This window comes from Manis javanica, chromosome 5, assembly GCF_040802235.1.
Source record: "Manis javanica isolate MJ-LG chromosome 5, MJ_LKY, whole genome shotgun sequence".
Taxonomy (NCBI): Eukaryota; Metazoa; Chordata; class Mammalia; order Pholidota; family Manidae; genus Manis; species Manis javanica.
The window spans coordinates 87,249,145-87,274,710 of record NC_133160.1 but is presented as its reverse complement, the minus strand read 5'-3'; the positions used below and the strand labels follow the sequence as shown (position 1 = coordinate 87,274,710).

Genomic DNA, 25,566 nt, shown 5'->3' with positions numbered 1-25,566 from the left:
CTGTGGTCTTATACTAATCCTTTTCAGAAGAATGACTTTAGGTGGTGAAGTCATCCCATAGCTGTGGAGACAATCTGAAGTAAAGGACAAATGACAGCGTGGTAATGTGGAAAGGAATAGGCTTTGCAGCCCTATGTGGCCAGGCATCGGTGTTTGCTGATGATAGGCAATAATTAGGATTTGTTGTCCCCTTTGGCAAAAAATTATAATTAGGATTTATCATCCCTTCCATTAGCCTTCTCAAACTGAGTTTCTTCACAAGAACTCTTTATAATAATATTAAATACCAGATATGGACACTTGGTTAATCCTCAGGTTTACCACTTACTGTGGTATTCATGTCTTGAAGGGAGTGACTTTACTAATTCCACTTGAGTTTTCTGATTTATAAAATAAAAGGAGAATCCTTGGTTTTCTTACATGACAGCATGTAGTATTTCTCTTCATTGCATTCTCTATAGTAAATGATTTCTCTTGTTAAATACCACTGAAGGACATCTGTACACCCTTATGGTAAAAAAAAAGTGAATTTAGAAACTATTTAGCTTGCTCAGCAAGAGGTAAATGCACCCCACAGATACTCTGGGTATATCTCAGAAGAGTAATGAGTGGTTTTTTTATAGGGATTGTTTGTGCTGGTTGATGCTCAGGATGGGTTAGGTTTGGGAGGATCGGTCCAGCAATTAGTATCTACATAATCTTTTTCAGGAGGGAAGAACACTGGTAAAAAGAGCAGTCACTCAGGCGAGGACTTTAGTTATTGCACAGCTGTATGTGGTCTTGTGGGTGTCTTGTTGGAAACATTATTTTCTGTTGACCTTATCATATCTCATTGCAAATATCACTGATGATCTGTTAGGAACATCAGCAGCAGGACTAAGTTTCACTTTCTCACTATATATTCCATTCTTTCTATAACTAAACCTATAAAATCACTACTATCATTAGCCATCTCCTAGAGATAAAGAAACAATGAATGGTAGAGAGAGCTGAAGTAAAATTCAAAGTTACAAGGTCATTAAAGTGTGGAATACTCTCTTTCTCACCAACTCAACTCAGTTTATTGAAAATCTTTACTTTAATCCTTCAAGGCTTATGTCATTTACCATCAAACAATGAAATTCTTGCATTCTACCAAGTCAGAATTCATTTCTTCTTTCATTACTTCAAAAACACTCGACATCCCTGTAAAATTACCATGCCATATGGGAAGAGGATTTAGCTCAATTTTAATATTTGCATAGTTTGAATTGCAGGATAAGTTCCTGTTTATATCTCACCCAGAGTTTTCTTTTTCTAGCTTGGGAAAGCCTTTAATATTCCTCTAGTTACAATCCACTTCCCTGTGTACTTGGACAGAGTTAATTGACAAAAAAGCTATAAATTATTTTGGTTTCTGGTTTCTTTCCTCAGATCTAGTTTATATCCTCAAATAAATAGAATCAGAGCTCTTTACTGATGTCCTTCCTCTACTACATTGATTTCCTCCTAGTCACACTCTCCTTTGGAGCTATTGAGATGCTTAGATTATCTTTTGCTCTATTATTTACTGGGATGACCAAGTAGCTATAAATTGTTTTGTTGGTTTTTTCCCCCCATTTCTCTTGTAATGATCAGTTAAACTGTCACTTATTTTACTTTACACATAGACAGATATAGAAAATAATGTGATATTAACCCCAAAATTTCTAGGCAGCAACAATGATCCACAGTGATATTAATAGCCCACATGTTATTGACTCATTGCTCCCTACCTCCTGGTGTTAAGTACTGAGTTCCCAAGTCAAAATCTCTAACAGTTCTTTCTGGAAGTCTAATGGGTATCACATATACAGTGAAGATAAATATGTATTTTCCTTATGTTTGCACACAGTAAGTGTTGTGTGCAGCACACATATGCTCTGAGATAAATTCATTCAAGCTTTCCTATTTTGGTTCAACACTGATGTCACTATCAGAAACCCACTAAGAAAGGTGACTTGCCACCTCCAGAGCTGACAGCAATCTCCAGTAATACACAGAACATTCCCTAGAGCTGTTCTGCTCAAACTACCTGCACTGAAAGAACTGTTTTATCCCCTAATCTGACACAAAACCAATACCTTTGTAAAATACAATAAAAATTAGTTTCTAGAAAAACAGCATATTAGTGAATGTCACAGCAATGTCAAACTACTCTCAAAGTTTCTGAATGCTTACTCTCAATCTCCGCACTAATAGTTCACGGACTGTGACCAATCGCAGATCACGCTTTTGAGTAGCACTGCCCTTGAACGAGGTCTCCTAACACTCCCATGTTGCCACACCTTCACAGGAACCCTTGTTCTTCAGTGTTCCGCCAGAGGGCGTATTACTAAAAAGTCAGCAGAAAGCTCACATCTCCAGGTCTGTGTTGTGCTTTTGTCATCTGGGCCCTAGAAATAATGTTATACATGGGCCTCAGGAAGATCATTATGAAGAAATCTTATTTAAACTTTATCCTTCTTCCATAGACTGAGGCCTGGAATATAGGGCTCAGGAAAATCACCATGCTGATTCTCCTGTCTCTCCACACCTCTTCTTCTGAGACACATCCTCAAAGGATCCAGTTGCCCTCATTTATGAACTCATAGCAACAGGTAACTTGAGAGTCACTGCCCAAGCAGTTTACCAGAATTTTGTTTCCAGCTCAGACTCTGTCTTCATGTGATTCCAGTTCCACATATGGTAATTCAGGGGCAGCATCAGCCACTGTGTGAAAAAGTGCAGATTGTGAGTTATTTTGTCACTTTTTTCTATGTAGGGAAGAAATGAATGTGCTTGCTAAGGGCCCAGCTCTGTGCCGAGTGCTTTATTTACCTTCTTCAATTCACAAGGCAACTTTTTGAGATGGTCACAGGCATCATTTCCACTGTATAGCTAAGGATACAGATACTTAGAAAACTTTAGTAAACTGGACTAAGGGGACCCAACCAGTGATGAGTAGAGCTGGAATGAGTAACATTGCCTACAAAAACAGGAACAAGAGAAAGTAATGAATAAGCAAGGTATAAAAATAATGTTCAAAAGTTGATGCAAAAATATTGGTGTCTTAAGTAGGTAGGAATATATTGCATAACAAATTCCTCTATAACAAACACCAGCTTGGAAAAAGAAGAAAGAAAAGACAACTGGCATTTATTTTCAGCAATAGGACAATATTTGCTTATCTGACAGGTCCGTCTGATTCCCTGGGAGAAGCTAAATAATTTGAGAAGGGGGATACATGTTATGAGAAGGTTTGTGACCACCCCTCCATTCAAGGAATGTACCCCTACTGGCTTGGCCTGTGACTTTAATTCCACCCACACTCTGTTTCAAGTCCGGTGTATCAGCTCAGGCTTTGAGAAGGAAGTGCCTGGGGGAGCCCAGACTCCAAAGACATTGGCTCGTTGTCAATGTCAGTTTCTCGGCTGGTTGCCATATCCGTTGGATTGACCTCTGCCATGGTTCTGGTGCAGTTAGCCAATTCCTGCAAGTTTGGGTTCAGGAGATATTATCTAGGCCTTCCTTCTTGTTGCAGCTCTGGCCCTTCCTAGCAGTGCTTCTCCGTCTGTTTCTGCCTCCACCCCCTCCAGCTAGTGATTATATATGTTTATAGGACTGGTTCCTACTTCCTCCAGCTTATTTCATAACCATCCCTAATTTGGCCAGAAGTACTGCGTATCTGTTTGTTTTCCCTGCCTGGTGCCTCACCCTCTCCAGCTAACAGAGCCACTCTCTCCTTGTGGGGAAGGGTGATTCATGCAGGTGGGGGGAGGGCTGGTGCTATGCTAGTCACACCACAGGCAGCATTTATTTCAGAAACTTTCTGGACCAAGTCCTCAGTGAGGCATATTAGTCTGAGCTCTCTAAGGAGTTTCTCTTTCTCTTGAGGGAGTTCTTGGATTGCCGGTGCCCTCTTGCCTACCAGTCACACACTGATGAGGAGACTGGAGACAGTACTTGAATGCTTATTTCTATACAGTTCTGAAGAGAGTAACATTGTATTAATGTCAGTAGCTCTTGAAGCCAAATTAGGTTGAGTAGGATTATTTGTCATTTGCAGCCAAAGTACTTCTGGTTAAAGCACTGATCTAACTGCAAACCTGGCTGTGGTCCCCGAGGCCCTGAATTTTGCATCTCTTCCTAGATCTGCCACCATTTAAGACCAACTGTCCCCTCCTTGTCCACGTTACCATGTTTTTTACAACCCACTGGTCTAACCAGGCTTTTCATCCTAGACTTTCTGAGGCTATTCTGCCCTCTTGCATAGGATCAGATGTGAGAAATAGTGTTAAAAAAGTCCAGGAAGCTTTCTCCCATCTGTATTTTAAACACTAGGTTTCCTAACAGGAAACAAAGGCCCAGCTTAACACCAGGATAGTAAAGAATGAATTAAAGAAACTACTTTATAAATACTGATGCCAAGTCCTTTAGTAATAAACAGAGTCCCAGGTATGATATCAGAAGAAAAAATTCTTGGGAACAAAATAAATGCAAAAAGTCAATATCTACAATCAGTAAAAATAACTGGTTTAGAGTGAATAAGAAATAAAGAAAATATAATGGGAATTAAAAAATTGTGAATAAAAGTAATATAATAATATAACTTTTTAAAGAAATAAATTACACACTAAACTTGTAAAGACTATTAATGTGTTTATCAATCAATACCCTTATTAGGATGCTCAATACATGTTTGCTTACGACAGTTCAGCAAAGAATATTTTAGGAATTTTCTTAGAAACAATTGGTACTGTGAAACAACTTTAATCCTTTATCTTTTATGCATTAATTAGATTTTCCTACTACCAATTGATGTAAGATATCTTCGTGGAGAGTTTTTTATTGCTTTACGGAACAGTAAGCCCCAGCAATTGAAAAGTGGCAATTGAAATCAGTATGGAAGAGATTGAATCTTAAAGCAGGGACTGCCAATGCTGCTCAAAGGAGATACGACATTTTAGGGTAAAATCTTGCCAAAGGTCAAAATGAGGAAAAATAGAGAGATGCAAAATCATCTTATATGAGGTCACTGCTCAAGGGGAAGAGGTTTGGAGGCTCAAGGTATGAAAGATGTCGGAAATTCACCATTTAAAATGGTTGAGTGCAAGGAAAGGATTTTAAACTACTTAGCAACGGAGGATAGAACCTTAACTGTGATCAATAAGGTAGTAATTAAGTAAGGCTTTTTAAAATAGACCCACTGTGATTATTTTGAAAAATAGGATTAACACTATTATGAAAAAAAAGCCAGAAAGAACAAAATATGCAATCAAGATGCAAAGTAAGTATGAAATAACTTAGGAGAAGGGTGTGCTTTGTTTGTAATAGCTCCTGAGCACTATGGTTTTGAAATGTAATGTTTGACAGGACAAATAGCAGACAACTGACCAGGTTGTAGATGTAAGACTGATAATGTAAAAACAGAATACATGGGTATTTTCAAGGTTAAGTAATAGAAAAGTTTTATGTTTTTATATGCCACATCAAAAATATACTATTAAAATATGTGTGCAGATACAAGGAATAGAACACGTGAAACTCTTTAGAGAGTGAAACACCACATAAATGCAAAGCACTATATTATTACACCTTGAAGTCCTTGTATTTCTAGATGCATATTCATTCACACAGAACCAGTGTTTTTCTTTGAGTAGTTTCCTTTTTTCCCTCCTTTTTGGGTGGCAAAGGAGTGGTGTTTGAAAGCATTAAAATGAAAGATATAAATACAGTTCATACCTGAGTATGCATTTTTAAGCAACACTATTCAAAAATGGCCAAAAACCAGTTACCAAGAGAGTCTTAGCAGAGAGTGAGAGTTCCCTAAAAGAAGAAAGTCAGTGAATGAAAGATGTGTGCTAGAAAGATATACAATATTTCATACCCACTGTTGAATTAAAACCAAAAGCATATAGATTATTATAGATTATCAATCATAGCAGGCCACAGAAAATGTGGTATTGAATTTTTCAATAATCCGTGATCATATAACACTAATATCCTCTGTGCCACCTGTATTACATAATGAAAACTAGATAATAACTTTTGGTCCACAAAAGAATATGCATTAAACAGCACTGGAGACACACATTACATTTCAATTGTGATTTAACTCCTGAGAAATGTACTCAAGTTTCAATACTGAGTTTCAAGGCTAGGGGAATCATTCTATAAAGGACTATAAATCAGTGGTACAAACATCCAAAAGAGTGGAGCTTGAGAGCAACAGCAAGGGTATGTAGTGAAACTGCAAAGGGGTATATTTGAAAAGGCATGTGCAATGTGACTTATTGTAATTTTTATACATGGCTGATAAAGTGATGTTTCATTTTTGTAAGATAAAGAAAGGGTATGAGATTTTTACACTCACTGAAAGACCATGTGAAAGGAAGTAAGTGTTTAAATATCTCTTATTCTACTTTTAGACAGGCACAATGCTACATACAGGAGACACCGATTTTAAAAACATAGTATTTATCCTCCTGGAGCTTCTGGGCTGTCTTAGTCTGTTTAGGCTGACATCACAAAGTACCATAGATTGGGGGGGCTTAACAGCAATTTATTTCTCAGTTCTGGAGTCCAGGAAGTCCAAGGTCAAGGTGCCAGCCAATTCAGTTCCTGGTGAGAGCTTTCTTCCTGGCTTACAAATGGCTACCTCCTAGCTCTGCCCTCACATGACCCTTCGGTGCTCAAGGGGAGAGAGAGAACAAGCTCTCTGGTATCTCTTCTTATAAGGCACTAATCCTATCAGACTGGGCCCCACTCTCATGACCTCATCTCTAACCTAATTTTGTCCGAAAGGCCGCATCTCCAAATGACCCCAAATATTGTATTGGGGTTAGGGGTTAAACATACGAATAGTGTCGGGCAGTGGGGGACACACAAATCAGTCCCTAGCATGGGCTAAAAAGAATAAAGATAGTGAATTCACAGACTGATGAATCTTCACAAAGTGGACAAACTAGTGAAAACTGCTAGGTCAAGAGATAAAATGTTGCATAAATCTTAGCTCCCAACATTTCCCTTCCAGTCACAACCACACAGCCCATCTGAAGGCAACCATTTCCTAGTATCTGGCAGCATTAAGTAGTTTTTAATGTTAATTAGTTTTGTCTATTTTGAAAATTAATATATAATATATATTATTTTGTATCTGGTTTTTTCTTCACTAGCAATAATAACCTGAGATTCATCTATATTGCTGGCATAGCAATACTTCATTTCTTTTCATAGCTGCACAGTAGTCCATTGTGTAAAAATAGCACAATTAATTTTCTTGTTTTATTTTGGTGGTCATTCTTTTTCTTCACTTTTTGACTATTACACATAATGTAATTTATGAACATTTTTGCATATATGCTTTGGGATGCAGATATACACAGTACTGATTGGTATATGCCTAGTAGTGGAATCGCTGAGTTAGAGTATATCTGAATGCTCAGATTTGTAGATACCACTGCAGTTTTCCAGAGGTGCTACAAATTAAAATTCCCAACAACAGTGTATGAGGGTCCCAGTTATGGGGCCACTTTATGGTCCTGTTAGTCTCACTCATCTTACCCATTATGGTATGTTTGCAGTGGTATCTAACTGAGATTTTACTTTTTAATTTGCTTTTCTCTGAATACTTTTTAATGTATTTTATTTTTTCCAGTATTTGTATTTGAGTATCTGGGGATTTTTTCTTACTGATATTTAGGAGTTCTTTATGTACTCTGTATATGCATAATTTTTAAGTTATATATGTTGCAAATATGTTCTTTCACACTGTGGCTTGTTTTTCACTATCTTGAGAGTAACTTTTAATAACAGAACACCTTAACTTTAACATATCTAAGTTACCAATTTTTTCCTTTATGGTTAAGTATAAGTATTTCCTGTTAAAGAAATATTTACCTACAACCATCATAAATATGTACCATATATTTTAATCTAAGAGCTATGTTTTATCTCTTTTATTCAAGATGTAACTTAATAATAACAATTTAACTCACTTGGAATTGGTTTTGTTCATATTGGAAGAAAGGGTTAAATTTATTGTTTTTGCAAATGAAACAGCATCAATTATTAAATAGACAATCTTTTTCCTACTGCTCTAAAGTATCATCTCCTATGAATCAAGTGATTTTATATGTTTTGTTTTGGTCTATTTCTGGACTCCCTAGTCTTGTCAGTGACCTGTTTATCTAAATTTCCACCCATATCCCCACACTGTCTTAATTACTGTATCTTAATAACAATTATTACAATCTGTAGTGTAAGTCTTAAAACTTTGTTCTACTTCAAGCTTGTCTTGGCTATTCTGGGCTGTTTGCCCTTCATGTAAATTTTAGAATCTTGTCAATTTGTACAAAATAAAGCTTCTGGAATGTTCATCAGTATTACATTGACTGTATGGATTTATCTATGGATAAATTTGTAGAAAATTGATGTTTTTATTCATGAACATAATATGCTCTTCCTCATATTAAGGCTTTCTTTAATCTCTCAAAAATATTTTCTGTTTTTGTAAAATTTTTGTACAACTTTTGTGAGATTTATCATTAGGTATTCAATGGTTTTTTATTCTATGTAAATAACAACTTCTTAATTTCATTTTATAAAGGTTTGTGGTTGGTAAATAGAAATTCAATTGAATCAGCTTACTGACTTTTTATCTAAAGACTATCTTAAATTTAGATATTAATTCCAATAGTCTCCAGGGATTCTTTGGGATTTTCTGCATGTATACAATATAATTTGGAAAAGACATTATTGTTTCTTTCTTTTGAATTGTTATATCATTTTTTTCATGATAGGTTGCACTGGCAGCAATCTTGAATACATATGTGAATAGAAGTAGTGATAGGGGTTGTACTTATTCTTGATTTCAGATGGAAATATTACTATGAGTATTTTTATAGGTACCATTTATCTAAAGGAGAATTTCTTCTTTCCCAATTTACTAATAAATTTTGTGATAGTTTTTTTTGCATCTTTTGAGATAATATGTTTTTATTATTTATCCTATTAATATGATACATTACTTCAATTGGTTAGCAGTATTAGAACAAATTTTTCATTCATAGAGTAAATCCAATTTGGTTGTGATGTAGATTTTCTTCTTTTTCTATCATTTTTTTAAGAAGTTATAAGAGATTAGTATATCTTTTCCCATTCTGTAAAAAATTATTGACCTTATAAAACAAATTGGAAATTGTTCCCTCTTTGCTTTTCTCTGAAGTAGTTCATATACAATTATGTTGCTTTTTCTAAATGACTTGCAAAGTTTACTTCTGAACCAAATACAGTCTAGTTTTTCTTAGAAGAAGGTCTTTATTAAGAGATCCAACTGTTTTTCTACACCTAGGACCATTACTTCCATTTTTTTCAGTTCTTCTTGTGTCAGGGCACTTTCAGGGGGGGGAGGCTGTTAATTTCACCTAAATTTTCGATTTCTTTGGAATAAAGTTCTTTTTAAGTTGCTTTTATTATCATTTTAATATCTATAGTTAATGTTTTAGTGGTGTCTTCCTTTACATTTTTGACAGGCTAATGTGTTCTCTCTCACCTTCTTGGTCACACTAAACAAGTTTACTGATATTTTCATGTCTACATTTCAATTTATACTTCATTCATCTTCTCTGTATTTTTTTCTTCTATATTATTAGTTTTCATATTATTATTTCCTTCTTTCTACTACCTTTGTGTTTAATCCACTGCTGCTTTCTGCTTGAGATGAATTATTTTAGAGTATTGATTTCAGTCTTTTTAATAATATAAACATTTTATTATTATAGCATAATACATGCAATATATTTCCACTAAGTATATTTTTAGCTGCATCATACTCATTTTGATAAATCATATTTTCATTATGAATCAGTTTAACCTATTTTCTAATTAAACATCTTATTTCTTCTTTGATCCACAGGTTATGTGTAAATTCAGTCCTTAATTTTAAAACATTTGGTGATACTCTTATTATCTGTTACTGATTTTTGGATTAATTAATTTTGGATTGATCTTACTGATTTCTGGATTAACGGAAAGAACACATTTGGTATGATTCCCATAATTTGATATTTGTTGACTTGATTTACTGTGCAGTATATGGTTCAGTGTATTGAACTTTGATAAATGTCCCATATGCACTTGAAGATGATGTGTATTGTGTGATTGTAAAGAAATTGATGATAGATAGGTAGATAGAAGGTAGATCGATAGCAAACATCAGTTAGGTTGTAATTGTGTGGTTTAATTCCTCCTTTCTTACTGATAGAAATGCTTGCTCTGTCAGTTAATGTTAAAGGTGCTAAGGTTTTTTAAGTTACCCTTCTAATTCTATCAATTTGGGCTTTACACATATTAAGCTATGCTGTTAGGTACATAAAAATTTAAAACTATTATTTCCTGAATTGTTCCTTCTTTATTCTTATGAAATATCCCTTTTTATCTCTAGTAATGCTTCTTACCACAAGGTCTATTCTGTTGGATATTCATATAACTCCACCAGCCTTTTTCTGGTTAGTGTTTGCATGATAAATTTTTTTCCAACCTTGTTCCAACTTCCAATCTTCCAGTGTGTTTACATTTATGTAATACACAATAATTTACCTTTATATTTATATTGGCATTTATATTTTATTTATCTTTTTATTCATTTATTCATAGCACTTTTAAATGCTATAATGTTTTTTTCTTTCCCTAAATCTAGTTTGAAAAATCTGTCTTTTAGAGCAGGGATTGGGAAACTTTTTTTGTAGAAGGTGGAGAGTAAATTTGTTATAGACTTTGTGGGCCACATCCAGTGTATGTCACAGTTACTCATCTCTGGTATTGCAGTGGAAAATCAGTTTTAGATAGTACATAAGTGAATCAATGTGACTGTGTTCTAATAAAACTTATCTATATTAAAAAAAATAATAGGCAGCAAGCCAATTTCAGCCTGTGGAGTGTAATTTTCCAACCCTTTTATAAAGTATTACTAAGTTTATATTTATTGTTTTATGTGCTATGTTAAGGATAAAGTCTAGCAGCTTGTTTCCTTTTTGTCCTACTTGTTATACATTCCTTTTTCTTTCTTTTTTTTGCCTTTATTTGATTCATTAAGAATGTTTTTCACCATTCAATTTTCCTACCATACAGTCTTTTACTATTCATTAAATGGTTTTGCTGAAAATTATAACATACATCCTTGAGTTACAGCATTTCATAGTTTTGTGGGCATGTTGCTGGGAAGGGGTTGGTGGTATCTAGTGCTGATAAATCTGTCATTTCTTAAAAATATAAAATCACAAGAGCTACCTTAGTTAATTTCCCTTCTCCTAGGGCCCTTGTTTTTCAATTTCTTGGTAATGATGGCTTCAGATTATTTTTTTAAATTTTGTTCAAATTTAATTTAATTTATTTTTTTGCTGGGAATGTTATCTGCAGCAAGTTAATGTGGCAGGACCCAAAAGAATTTTTTTTTTCTCTTTGTGTGTCCATATAATCCCTTTTTCCCACTAAACACAGATGGGGAAAAGGAAATACACAGCAACATATTCTCTCCTATGTCCTGAAAGCACTGAAACTAGTGAAAAATAACAGATTTCAAGTTATTTTTTGTTCATTTTTTGATACCAGCAGGATCCTGGAATTCTATTTATGTTTAAGTCTTGTAATTTTCTTGTAAGCTCTCCTGTTTTCTCCTATTACACTCTTTAAGATTGATATGCATTAAAGTTTCCTCCCACAATCACACCCATTCAAAGGAGCAGGCACCTTGACCATATACCTTTTTAATGGATTATTGAATTGCTTATTTGGCAACTTAGTCATAATTTCAAATGCCTGTAACTTCACTTTGCGAAGCAGACCAAATTACATCAACCACAATTTATCAGAATAAGCCCACATGTTCTGCTAGGAAGTCTTTCAACAACAAAACATTAAGAAATAATAACTCTTCTGCAGCTCATGTTTCCTGTGAGGTATCTTGATATTTTTTATTTAATAAAGATTTTTTTATAACCAAGATACTTCTCTCCTGCCTAGCTATGTTATTTATTTTATTTTGCTCTTTAATTGCATAATCTGTCATGAGATTTTCCTTTGTATCACATAAAATTAAAAAGTAGTAGATTTCTTTGTAATTTTCCTTTTATCATTTAATTCAATTTTAAAGGCACCTGTTATCAATTTTATTCAAAAATGTAAATAAAAGTAAAAGGGAATGAAGTAGGACCATTACACGAATGTTATCATCATTCATACAAATATTCCAAAGTCCTTTACCATGTTCACATAGTAAATGAGTAGCAGCACCAGCCAGGTGATTTAACTTGCTTATAGCCATTAAGACAGGCAATGTAATATAGTTAGGGCCCAGATCAACCAGTTCATCTGTTAATTGATGTGTCCTGTGTACAACATTGGCTGGGGCAGTGATTCAACCAAAAGAGTGCATTGGATTCTTTTGGGATGGTTTTTAAACAAATGCATCCAGGGTCCTAACCCCTAAGGTACAGCAATTTTGAACATGTGGATTATTAAAGAACTCTACCTGTGACTGGGATGCACAGTCTTAGTTGAGATACACTGCTTTATCCACTGGAGGAGAAAGAATAAATGGGCCTTGACTCAGTGACATTGAAAAAGGGAAACACTTAACATATATAAAATAACATGGAATTAAAAACTGAATTTTCTGGCACAGTATGAGTACAAAAGTGTTCATTAGGAACATCAGAATTGATCTGTACCTTCAAGAATAGGTTGGATTCGCAGAATTTGTACAAATACATGGAAAGGGGGGGAAATAGAGTATGAAAAAGAGCACAAAGGCAGAAATAATCATTGGGAGGCAGTGCAAAGAACAGCTAGTCAACCTCAAAGGAAAAACCATTTCTGTCTTGTTCATTACTTTATATAGAATTTTATCAGTTGCTGAACAAACGTGAATAAATGAATAAACTAATCAATCTATCAATAATGAAAGGGGCATGTTCTTCTGGAGTAGTGGGGAACAGGTCATACATATTTAAAATAAGATCAAATCATGAATGACCTTGAAAGAAGCCAAGTAGTTCAAGCAGTGATCAATGAAACTGTCTTTGCTAGATTCCTCCGGGGATCACAGACAACAGGTGCTGCAGGGGCTCCACACTTGGGAAGCCCACTAAAAATGTGCTTTAGTAATAATATAGGTGTGCAATAATTAAAGTCTTTCGCTGTGTTCATAAAATAAAACTAAAGCATATGTAGCGAACAAAGAAGGCATAAGTTGTGCTAAAAGAGCCTTCAAAGCTATTTTCAAATATATAAAGTTCTGATTGTTCACTAAATACTGCATGCTCGCTAATTTGTTCATTTGTTGCCCTTAAATTGCACTCATCTTCTGAATCATTTGGCTCTTCCTTTCTTCATCCTCTCATATCTTACTCTTGAACTTTTTCAATTTATTTAGCTAAAGACATTATTAGAAACATAGTAGAATATTCTGGTTGCTGAAAGTTTTATTATAATTGGCTAGAGTCTTCTTGCATGACCTTTAAAAAACTCAATTTATACATCAATATTTTATAATTGACTTACTACCCTAGAGTGAGGATGGAAGAATAAAAATGAAACATTCAAGAAGTTGCTTAAGAAAAGACAAGGGCTGTTAATGTTCTTAGATATTTGTTTTAGTATGTAATGTATATAGTAAGGTAGTTTGAGTAAATGCCAGAATTGTGTGGTTATTTGAAACTTACTTTAAAAAGTCAGGACCATAATTCATAATTTTTGTCTCCAGATATCATACTTTAGAGACTGTTACTTTCTTCACCCATCCCTTGTTAGTTTTTCATAAAAACTCTAATGTAGCAATATGACTTAATGTGTATATTTGCAGAAATACAGGTATTTCATATGCTGAGAATATATGAAATAATGGCCATATGGTTGTATTGTACAGTATTACAGTCTATAGAGTGAAAGCTACAAATTCTGAAGCTAAAAAACCATAACTGGCAGAACTTTAATTGTTGGGATTATAAAAGAAAGAAGAGGCATCTAAGCCCCACAATATCCTCAGCCCCTCAATTATTAAAAGCATGACTGAGGAAATTCTAAGAGGAGAAAACAGAACATAAGTCCATCTCCATAGGTAATTAGATGTTCAAAGGAGTCACATTCACTCTTTCAGGCTGATGGGGGAATGATGCAACTAATTCAAGGAATTACCATCCATCCTAATGGACTAAAAGGGTCAGGGGAGGACAGATTTCCTCTGCTTCATATTACCAGGAAGTTTTAGCTACAATGAAAATCTACTCTGAAGGAGTGCAGAAAACCTACATTATTATGGTTTAGGTAGGCTGGGAGCAACAAGAAGAATTGGTTCTGAAGGAGGCAAAAAATTGTCAAATGCAGAAATTATTGCTGGATTTTAATGGGCTGAGATGGCATTAGGAAAGGGAAATTAGGTTTCCGATGGACCGAAACAACATCCACTTCTAATACGTTGAACTATCCAGTGCCCACTGGGTATGTTCCTCACCAGCAGCACTCCCCATTATGCTTGTTTTGATAACACCCATAGATTAAACAATTGTCCTTTGAAAACCTGTGGTTATTTGAAAGCTGAGTTTCCTTACTACTGCCAATTTACCTAGTCTTAGATGAGACTGGGAAAAAAATTGGGTTTTGCATGTAAAAGCAACATTAGCTTGAATGTTTGCATGTTTATGTTTGAATAGAAGCATCTATCAAGGATACAAACCAAAGTGGAACAAGAAGAGTCTTTAAATCATGCATGGATCTTAGAGACAGAGAGAGACATCTACTGGCCCATTTATTACCAATCCCAAACACCTCCCCCTCCACTGTAATAAATGTAACGTTTTCTCTCTTTACAGCTGACAGCCTAGAGCATAATTAGAGCCTAATAAAACGTGGAAAAGTCACAAATGCAAAGTGGAATAAACAGTAAACAGTGAGGGAAGAGGGGATCTGGGAGTGTGATGGGTGGGTAATGCCTTAGATAAACTGTGAGCACATTGACACTGTCACGCTCTCCGCAGCCCCAAGTGTGCTGGTAGCCTGGTGCAGACAGACAGCTTGAATTAATCCCACGAGGAGCGCATGACAGGCGAGTGAAGCAGACAATTAGAATGAAGGAGGAAATTGGAAATGGCAAAGGTGTGAACATATGTCAAATTACAACTAAATGATAAATTACAATTCTGTCATTGGACTAAGCGGTAATTAAGAAAGATTTGAGCTATCCCTCTTGAAAAAACAAGGGAGAATCACATTTTTCCCCTCAGTTTAGATTTGTTTGCTGAATTGTTTCCATCCATCTCATACATGGGGTGGATCTCCCTGACTTTTGGGCTGCATTATTTGTGCACATTAAGGTTGATTCTTTTCTTTCCTCTTCCCCATTTTCCAGACTGGCAGAATGATAGTGTCAAAATGAACAGGAAACTGATAGTATCTGATATAAAAACCTGCACTGAGGTTTAAGAAAAAAAAGAGGCTCGCTGCCAGAGCTGCGGCTGCACTCTAATTATTTTAAACAAGCGCTGCACAGTCCAGCTGACAATTAGGAAAGGCTGCTCTATGGCTTGGGGGATTCATATGAAACCTCATAATCACTGTATACACATCCTTTTCATTTAGACAGTAATGAATGTGGGTGGGCTTTCTTGGCAGTTTTCAGTCATTTAACTACAACTTTAAACAGCTGTGTAATTATCATAAGATTTTTGAATCCAACATCCAATTCTAATTTAGAATTTGTAACACCTGTGGTTTGCTGGGACTGCTTGGGCCAAGCAGGTGCATGACAGCAGCAAAAGTCCTGGGAAATGACAGGAGCAAAGTGCATGCCATGCTGGAAAAGCAGGCCCTAGTCTCCTGGGGCCTCTGCATGCCAAGACACAGATGAGGAAGGATTTGTCCCAAAGGCAAATTTCACATATAAACATGAGGTGCTAGAACACAAGGAGGTGTTCATCAGCAGTCTTCAACTCCTTAAAACACAGACATGTCTCTGACTCACACGACCCTTGCAAACTCTATAAAAAAAAAGGCAAAAAATAACATGCTAATGGAAGGGGCCATACAGGTCCTACACCCGAGGTGGCAATTTTTGATTAATTAGCATTTCTCAGAACAGATGGAATTTCATTTGATGACCATTATCTACCTTACACACTAATTTTAGAAGTGTAACAAAAATCTTGATAGTAACAAAAATAGTAATTTACATGAGGACTGGTACTGAAAAAAATTCCTTAACATATAAGCAAAATATCCACTATGTGTCATTCTAATATTTATAAGGTAAGCTAACTCTAAATTTTCTGTGCATTATTTATGCTTTTGCAAGTGCTTATAATGTGAAACAGCTATAGTTCTACATTCACAGAATAATAATTAAGTACAATTATCTAGAGTCTAAAACATGATTGAAATAGTGAAAGCTCCTCGTAGAACATATGCAAATATTTACATTATTTCTTTCTCACTCTCCTTTCAGGGCAAAAGAAGACAAATATCTAGAAAGCTAAATAAAATTATCTAACAGAAGGTCAGAAGCACCAGTGATCTTCTGGGATAAATCAATTTCTAGCAGCTGTGACCAGATATTGTAGTTCAAGGCCTTAAAAGCTTAATTGGGAAAGTATGTTAAAAGTTAAAGGGCCAAAGTCATGTTAATTATATTAGCTTTTCCATGTAGAAAATCTGCCCCCTCCCTCTTTCTTAGATAAGGGTATATTCCTCCATCACACTTCTATAATTTGACAAGGTTTATTTTAAAAGCAATTTCCTATGGTCATCTGTATACTCCACAAGTAATAGAGCTTAATGGGTTCATTAACTCTATCTTTAGTACAGTTTGGGTTAAGAAGCCTCTGACACTGGATGCCAGATCTTCAGAAGGGTCTAAATATGGAACAAATTAAGATCTGGGCTTTAATTCTTCCTTGTTTTGAGAAGTAAGGGGTAAGAAAAAAAATGCATTATTATTGTTGCTCCAATACTGTTTCCTTCCAGAAATAGGAGTTCTCTTATGGAAACATGAATATAGGAGATATGGGGAAAATGCAAGTCCCTTTGGCCAGGATCCTCACCTGACCCTAAACTACTTTGATGATGTAATTGTTCTACTGCTAGGCTAATGCTTCCACACCCATTGGCAATTAGCTATTATTAACTGAGTTGCTATATAAAGCACCCATTGGCAATTAGCTATTATTAACTGAGTTGCTATATAAAGAGCTCTGCCCAGTGCTCTGGATGGAAGCAGAGACAGAGGTGGATGACAGACCTGCAGACTGCTGGATGCAGAAGTGATCCTAGTGCTCAACCTGCCACTGTGAGAATAAAGGCAGGTATAAACCTTTTTACCCCAAGAATGCTCTGTTGTCATTTCTTGGTCTCATTGAATCCACAGTGAAACTTCCCAGGGCTGAAACCCTCAGGTGAGACAGGAGTGTAGTCAGAAAAAATCTTAGGCTTTTATTCCAATCAGGGCATGTTCATAAAACATAATCTCACAAAAATATTACTAAGCATTCATTAAATACAATCTAACAGTCTATGTAATAAAAGTTGAATGGAGAGTGATGTTAGTCTTCAGATTCTATACTTGTAAATGCAGAAAAAGGCGAATCTGAACATTATAAATCATTTTTTCAAACCATATAATGTTCTATATTCAATTTGTGATCAAGATACATTTATTATATGTCTAGTAAAACTTAAGTTAAATAATAACATTCTTCAGGGTTAATGGGAGAGCACAAATTCCTTCCATGACATAATGTGGTATATAAAGTTGGTTTCTGGAAATTATGTTTTTTTAATAGCAGGCCACACCCTCATATTTGCCACTTCTGTTAACTTTCCAAAGAGAGGACTTTGTTTTAAGAATCATGGCAGGTATATGAAAATTATTTTGTTGCAAAGGACATTGTTATATGAGATGTTGAATTAATGTAGACTTTACATATGGATGTTATATTAGCAAGCACTTTTTCCAAAGATTCTCAACTTACGGTATGCATAAGATCTGGGTGGGCACAGAAATATGCGTTTTTCAATAAACATTCCTGGTTGCTTTTATGCAGACTCAAACTCTGACACAAAACTTGCACTTTGGTTAGGCCCAGGGAAGTTTTGAGTACTAGAGTGAATATTACAACAAGATAGCTGGGAATAGAAACCAGTTTCCCTACCTCTTGTCGAATTCTTTGTCTATGGACTTAAATTCCTGAACTGATATATAAAGTGACAAAACTATGTTTCTAATGTCTATAATCAGTTCTATGCTTGAAATGAGGAAAAACTGGCAATGTTAACTAACCTACGTACATTATTTTCACATGTAAAACTATTTTCACCTCGACTTCAATTCCAGGGTTTTACCAATTTAGAGACACATGTAAAGAGTCATAAACACAGTACTAACTTTAGCTTGTAGGAATACTAGAGAATAGTAAAATATGAAATTATAAAAGACACTTTTATTAAGAATTAGGTCAAAGTTACCTATAGTTTGTAATGTATTCACTGAAATACATGGTTTTCCTAAAATATTAAACTGTTTTAGTTTTTAAACTTCCCCCATACAAATTTCAGTATAGTTGCATATTTGATGGTTATACATTTAGGTAATATTTCAGATGTAAATGCACCCTGAATACATTCTGGATGTCATGGTGAAATATTATTCAGTGCCCCCTACTCAATGACATAAACATGGTAAAACATTCTGCAATTCTAATCTCAGGAGATGTGACTGAAATTTTACTCAAACATTTAGTGGTAATAGAAAAAAAATGTAATTGTCTCCCTGATTTCTGGCACAAAGCTTCTAAAACCCTTGCAATTTCCTAAGTGATAAGAACATAGGAGCACCTTTTGTTCTAATATTTGCTATATGACCCCATTTCCTGCAACAGAGTACCTAAATCCCTTGGAATTTCCTGGATGATAACAGTGTCTCTTGTGTTCTAGTAAGGTGAGTTTTGGTGGGCTTCTAGATGAGGACGAGTCAGCAAAAAGACCAGACCATGATTAAAAGCTTGGAATTTTCAGTCCCTCTCTCCAATCTCTAGAGACTAGAGAAGGGCTGGAAATGAAATTAACAATCTATCATGCCTATATGATGAAACATCTATAAAAATCCCCAAAGTACAGGTTTCAGAGAGTTTCTGGATTGGTAAACATGAGGTGTCAGGGGAGTGATACACCAAGAGAGGTCATAGAAGCTCTGTTCCCCTTTCTACATACTTTGCCCTATGCATCTCTTCGATCTGGATATTCAACTGTATCCTTTATCATATATTTTAATAATAAACTGGTAAACAGTAAAAAACACTGTTTTTCTGAGTTCTCTGAGTCACTCTAGTAAATTAATCAAACCCATCAGAACCTCCAATCTATATCCAATGAATCAGAAGCACAAGTAACAACCTGGACCCATAATTAGCATCTGAAGTTTGAGAAGGGTGAGAGAGTCTTATGTGATAGAGCCCTTAATTTGTGGGATCTGATGCTATCTCCAAGTAAATAGTGTTATAATTGAGTTAAATTATAGGATACCTAGCTGATATCATAAAATTCTTAGTGTGGGAAAAATTCACACGTATCTGGTGTCAGAATTGTTGTGAGTATGGTTGTAGTATGAGAGTAAACTGAAGTATAGGTTTTCTGAACAGAGTGCTTTGGCAAAAGGTTAATGAATTTCCACTTTCAGTCTTAACAGAATAACTGGTACTGGATTTGCCCTCTCATTTAAAGAAAAAAAAGCCTATAAAATTGAAATATATATGTATATATATAGCAACTATTTGCAGACATTAAATAATACACAATGCAAGATTGTGAACTTTGAGGTAATTATTGCAATCACCCTGGCTTCTGTCGGGGGATATTTTATTGTTGCAGTGCACAAGGTTAAACCCAAACTGAGTAACAATCTTATTAAGCTACAGATCAGAGATGAGAGTTCAAATCAGCCAAAGTGGCTGGAATTTTCAAAACACAGTACTGGATAAGAAGGACCAATGTAGAGTCAGAGAACAGAAGTCTTCATGGGAATTCAAAATGTGGGCCTTGACTAAAGTCTGGCCTTGGTACGTACAGAATAAGACTACACAATACCTAAAGGTAATCGTGTGATGTTAAGTTGACTGCTTAATGGTAACAACAGAATTATAACCAGTCTGAGAGACTTTGCTAAACAACCTGACTATTTAGTAGAGGTATGGAAAGCACATACAAAAGGTGTAAGAAAAACATGTACAACTAAATTAAAAACTGATTTAGAGCAATCAAAATAAATAATAAACCAATACAAACAGGACAAAATGATTTGCCAGTAATCTGACTGCATACCATAATAAAACTGAACACTGTTTACAATAAAAAGGCATATTCTAGAGAAAGGGTGAGCAAACCATACCTCTCAGGCATGCCACCTATTTTTGAAATAAACCTCATTGACCTCTACTCTGAAAACTCTGGTGAAAGAAATTGAAGAAGACATAAAAAAATGAAAAGCTAGCCCACGCTCATGGATAGGGATAATTAATATTGTCAAAATGGCCAGCCTGCCCAAAGCAATTTACAGATTCAATGCAGTCCCCATCAAAATACCAAAGGCAGTTTCCAATGAACTAGAGGAAATAATTCTAAAATTTATATGGAACCACAAAAGATACCAAATAGCCAAAGCAATCTTGAGAAAGAAGAACAAAGCTGTGGGTATTATGCTCCCTGATTTTACCTATACTACGACTCTACAGTGACTAAAACTGTATGGTACTGGCACAATGAATACATAGATCAATGAAACAAAAAGATGAGCAATAAACTTAAGTATATATGATCGATTAATATATGACAAAGAATACGAGAACATACAATGGGGAAAAGACAGTCTCTTCAATAAATGGTGTTGGAAAAACTGGACAGCTAGATGGAGAAGAATGATACTAGATCAGTCTTACACCATACACAAAAGGAAACTCTAAGTAGATTAAAGACCTAAATGTAAAATGGGAAACCATAAAACTCTTAGAAGAAAACATAGACAAGAATCCCATGAATATCAGCATTATTAATTTTTTTTCTGGATATGTCTCCTTGGTCGAGGGAAACAAAAGCAAAAATAAGTAGGACTACATCAAACTAAAAAGCTTCTGGATAACAAAGGAAACCCTCAACAAAACAAAAATGTATGGGAGAATATATTTGCAAATGATATATCTGATAAGGTGTTAATATCCAAAATTATAAAGAACTCATACAACCCAAAAAAAAATGAGACATATTACACAAAAGGTAACAATAATACAAACATTAGCAGACTTTTTACTAGTAACAATAGAATCTGGAAGACAATGATAAAGGAGTTTTAAAGTACTGAAATGAAAAACAGTTTTGGGGCCATATTTTATATCCAGCAAAAACTTCTTCAAAAAGGAAAGTCAAATTGACAAAAATAAAAGCTGAGTGCATTAGTCATCAGAAGAACTGCACTGTCAGAAATGAAAAGGAATATTCATGTTCAATGGAAACCAAACTAGATGCAACTTGGATCTACAAGAAGGCATAAAGAATACTGAAAATTGAAAATATGTGGGGAATATAAAATATATTTTTATCTTAATTCCATTCAAAGTATAACTGTATAAAGTAAAATGTATTACATGCATTTTGATACTAGTGAAATATATAGACATGATAGAGGATGAAGGATAAATGAAATCATAATGACTATCACTATATAGCATATAGTAAAATATAAAGTAGTCTTACTACTAAGAATACTGTGAGAAGTTAGAATTTTAATTTCCATGTTAAAAATAAAATGATAATACAAATAAAAGACAATTGAGAAATTAAAGCAGAATTCTAAAAATATTTTATTATCCATAAAAGAGGGCAGAAAATGGGGAATTAGAAAAATCAGTTGAACAACTAGAAAAGAAATAGCAAGTAGACTTAAATCCAAACAGATGAATAATTATATTATATATAAATGGACTATATTATAATTAAAAGACCAAGATTGTCAGAATGAATTTTTTTAAACCCAAATCTACTTTTTATAAAATATAAAACATATAAATACACAGATAAATTGGAAAGAAAATAGTGGAAACAGATATAGCATGCAGTTAATAAGCATAAGGAAGACAAGGGTTGCCATATCAATACAATATACAATAGACTATAGGACCAGGAGTATTATCAGATGAATAGGAAACTCCCATTATGGGTCAATCTCTGAGAAACACCATAACATTTCTAAGTGCATATGAACTCAATAATAGTACTTTAAAATCTAGGAAGGGAAAAAATGACAGAACTAAATTGAGAAATACACAAATATCAAACACAGTTGGAATATTTAACACTATAATTGAAAGAACAAGTAAGCAACAACATTAACAATGTTGAAGATTTGAATATTACTACCAACAACTTAAGCTAATTAACATTTTGAAACATTGTGAACAGTAGTTACAGAAAACCCATATTTTTAAATGCATATGGAATGTCCTAAACGGTAGGCCATCTGTGAGCTCATAAAACAAACATCAGTGAATTTCAACATGTGAAATCTTAGAGTATATGTCCTCTTTCCAAAATGGAATTAAATTCAAAACAAGTAACAGCATTTTAAAAACCTCCACTATTTGTGTTCTTTGACATATTTTTATTGAAATGCAGTTGATATACAATATTATATTGGTTTCAAGTATACAACATAGTGATTTGACAGTTATTCATTATCAAATGCTCACCCCAACTAGTGTAGTTACTGTCTGTCAACACAAAACAATGTTACAGAACTATTGACTATTTCTCTATGCTGTACTTTCATCCCTGTGACTAATTTATATTGTGATTGAGATTTTGTGCCTCTTTATTTTCACATGTTTCTCCCACCCACCCCAACCCTTCCCCCGTGGTACCCACCAGTCATTTCTTGAGGAACCTCCATATTGTTTTCCACAGTGGCTGGATCAATTTATATTGCCACCAACAATGTTGAAGTGTTCTTTTTCTTCATATCCTTGCCAACACTTGTTATTTCTTGTCTTTTGAATAGTGGCCATTCTGATTGGTGTGAGGTGATATCTCATACTTGAAAATTAAACCACATAGCAATAAAATATGGGTCAAAGAAGTATTCTAAAAAAAACTTTCTCCCAAGATCCAGGAGTTTTGCCTTTGCCACTTGCAACTCACCATGGAGGTCCAAGCCAGTGCAAAAAGGTAAGAAAAACAAGTAGAAGGCATAAATATTGAAAAAGAAAAAGTTACAGTCTATTCAGATATAACATGATTATTGCAGAAAACATTGTACATGAGCTTTGTAGGAAATGCTAAGAAACATACAAAAACACTGCTAAAACTAATAAGTTTTGCAAGGTTGGAAGTATAAGATCAATGGTTGGAATATGAATCAATTGTATTTGGAAAGTTAAATTTTAAGTTTTGATTTCTCACGGAATTAGAAGATAAATGTGGAAGACAATATTTGTTAATTGATTTGTAGATTGAACACATTGTCCATCAAAATCCCAAAAAGTTCTGTGTGTTTGTAACCTGACAAGTTTATTCCTAAAATTCCCATGGAAATGCAAAGGTCCTAAAATACCCAGGACAATCTTGAACAAGATTGGAGTATACACACTTTCTAATTTCAACCTTATTATAAAACTACAGTTATCAGCCAACACGATACTGTTGTGATGACAACTACATCAATAGAATGTAAAGAGAGAGATTTCTTAAATAGGACCAAAAACTCCTACCATAAAATAAAAAAACTGATAAAATGGATTTCATCAAAAATTAAAACCTCTACTCATCAAAAAAATCACTATTATGAAAAATAAAAATTATTTGCAAAATATAAACCTGGCAAGACAGTTGTGTTCAGAACATATAATGAACTTCTGCAAATCAGTAAAAGGACAAATCACCAAATAAAAAATAGAAAATTAATCTTTATCAGATGTTTCTAAAAAGAAGAGATTTGAATGGCCATTAGCACATGAAAAAGATGCTCAACATCATTAGTTTTCATTTGTTAAAAAGAAAATGAAATACTATTCTATACTCACTAGATTAGCTAATATAAAAATAGGCTGACAAACGTAATGTTGCTGAGAATAGAGTGCAATTGGAGCTGCATTCATTGATGCTGGGAATGTTGAAACTGGTGATTTCTTATACGGTTAAAATACACCTACTTCATTATCCAGAAATTCCACCCCTAAATAATTAACAAAAAGAAGTGAAAAATATACTTCCAAAAAGATTTATAAGGGATGTTTAGGACAGTTTCATTCATAACATCAGGAAACTAGAAAAAATTCCAAATATCTATCATAGAAAAATAACAAAACAAAATGTGGTATGTTTGTATGTTGGAATACCATGCAGCAATTAAAAAGTATTACTGATATATACAAAATCAATAATGTATTTCAAAAAGATTATATTGCACAAAAGAGGCCCCCCCCAAAAAAGTATATGCTTTTGATTCCATCTTTTAGAACTTCAAGAACAGACAAAATTATCTTTGATAATAGAAAACAAAACAGTAGTTACCTCTGAGGCAAGGGTGTGAATTAAATGGGATAGGACGTTAGTGAACCAGGCAATATAAATATTTACCTTTATTGGAGTATTAGTTGCAAAAGTTTATATGTTTGTAAAACCTCGATGAATTATATCCCTAAGAGTTTTGTATTTCATTTTATATAAATTCTACCTCAAATCGTAAAAATTCTTGGCAGAGCTATTGTTAATTAGAAAGTCTCTGCCACACAGATGTAGTAGTGGGTAATAATGTGTACTAATATAATAATTATTACAATAAGTAATAATATATAATAATGATTCTAGTTCCTGGAGTTTTAACTTTTCCCTGAAAGCAACCAGACACTTTGGACAGAACAATTAACTCTTTCTGGTAACTGGGCACTGATCAATAAATTGCTGTTGATTTGTTCTGTTGTATTGTATGGATACAGTAGCACGCTTGCCCAGCTGTTAGCAAGACTGTGGCTATTACAAACACACTAATAAGACATCATTTTACAATAACCATCACACCTTAAAGTGGAAATAAAATCCCTTTTTAATAAATACAATTATAATATCAGCTTTTGAAAACTAACCACTTCTACCCTAGCCAGTAAAACTTACTTGTTTTACTTTTCATGTATGTATAAAGAAAGCCATCACATCATATTTCATAAGATATTTTGTTTGCTAAGAAAATTCCCTACATCATCACTATTGAAATTAACTTATAAATGATAAGTATTTTGATTAACATTTCACTTGTTTTTCTCTCCCTACAAGCACACACATTCAACTGACCATTAACTGAATAAAATGAAATAGTATCATAGTAAGAGAGGAATAAATATAAGAGAGGTAGAAGAAGAGTGAGAGAGAGGAAGTAAGGAGATATTTACCATAAGTTCTAAAACTTTTCAATGTTTGGTTTTAAAATTTTTGTCTGTGACCATCTCAGATTATAATAAATGAAGAAATGGTATTAGCTCATTT

The 25,566-nt window shown here is 34.3% G+C and overlaps 1 long non-coding RNA gene across 5 annotated transcripts in view; it reads left to right on the top strand.

Moving 5' to 3' along the window:
- Nucleotides 1-25,566, top strand: part of LOC140849583 (uncharacterized) — a 186,460-nt gene that overhangs the window by 133,993 nt on the left and 26,901 nt on the right. The window contains exon 2 of one of the 5 annotated variants that reach the window (XR_012131636.1): nucleotides 2,493-2,618. The exons of 3 other annotated variants lie outside the window; for them this stretch is intronic. This is a non-coding gene — a long non-coding RNA (uncharacterized lncRNA). Of the gene's footprint in view, nucleotides 1-2,492; nucleotides 2,619-23,098; nucleotides 23,254-25,566 lie in introns of those variants that run through there. One more of the 5 variants, XR_012131635.1, reaches the window with a different exon arrangement.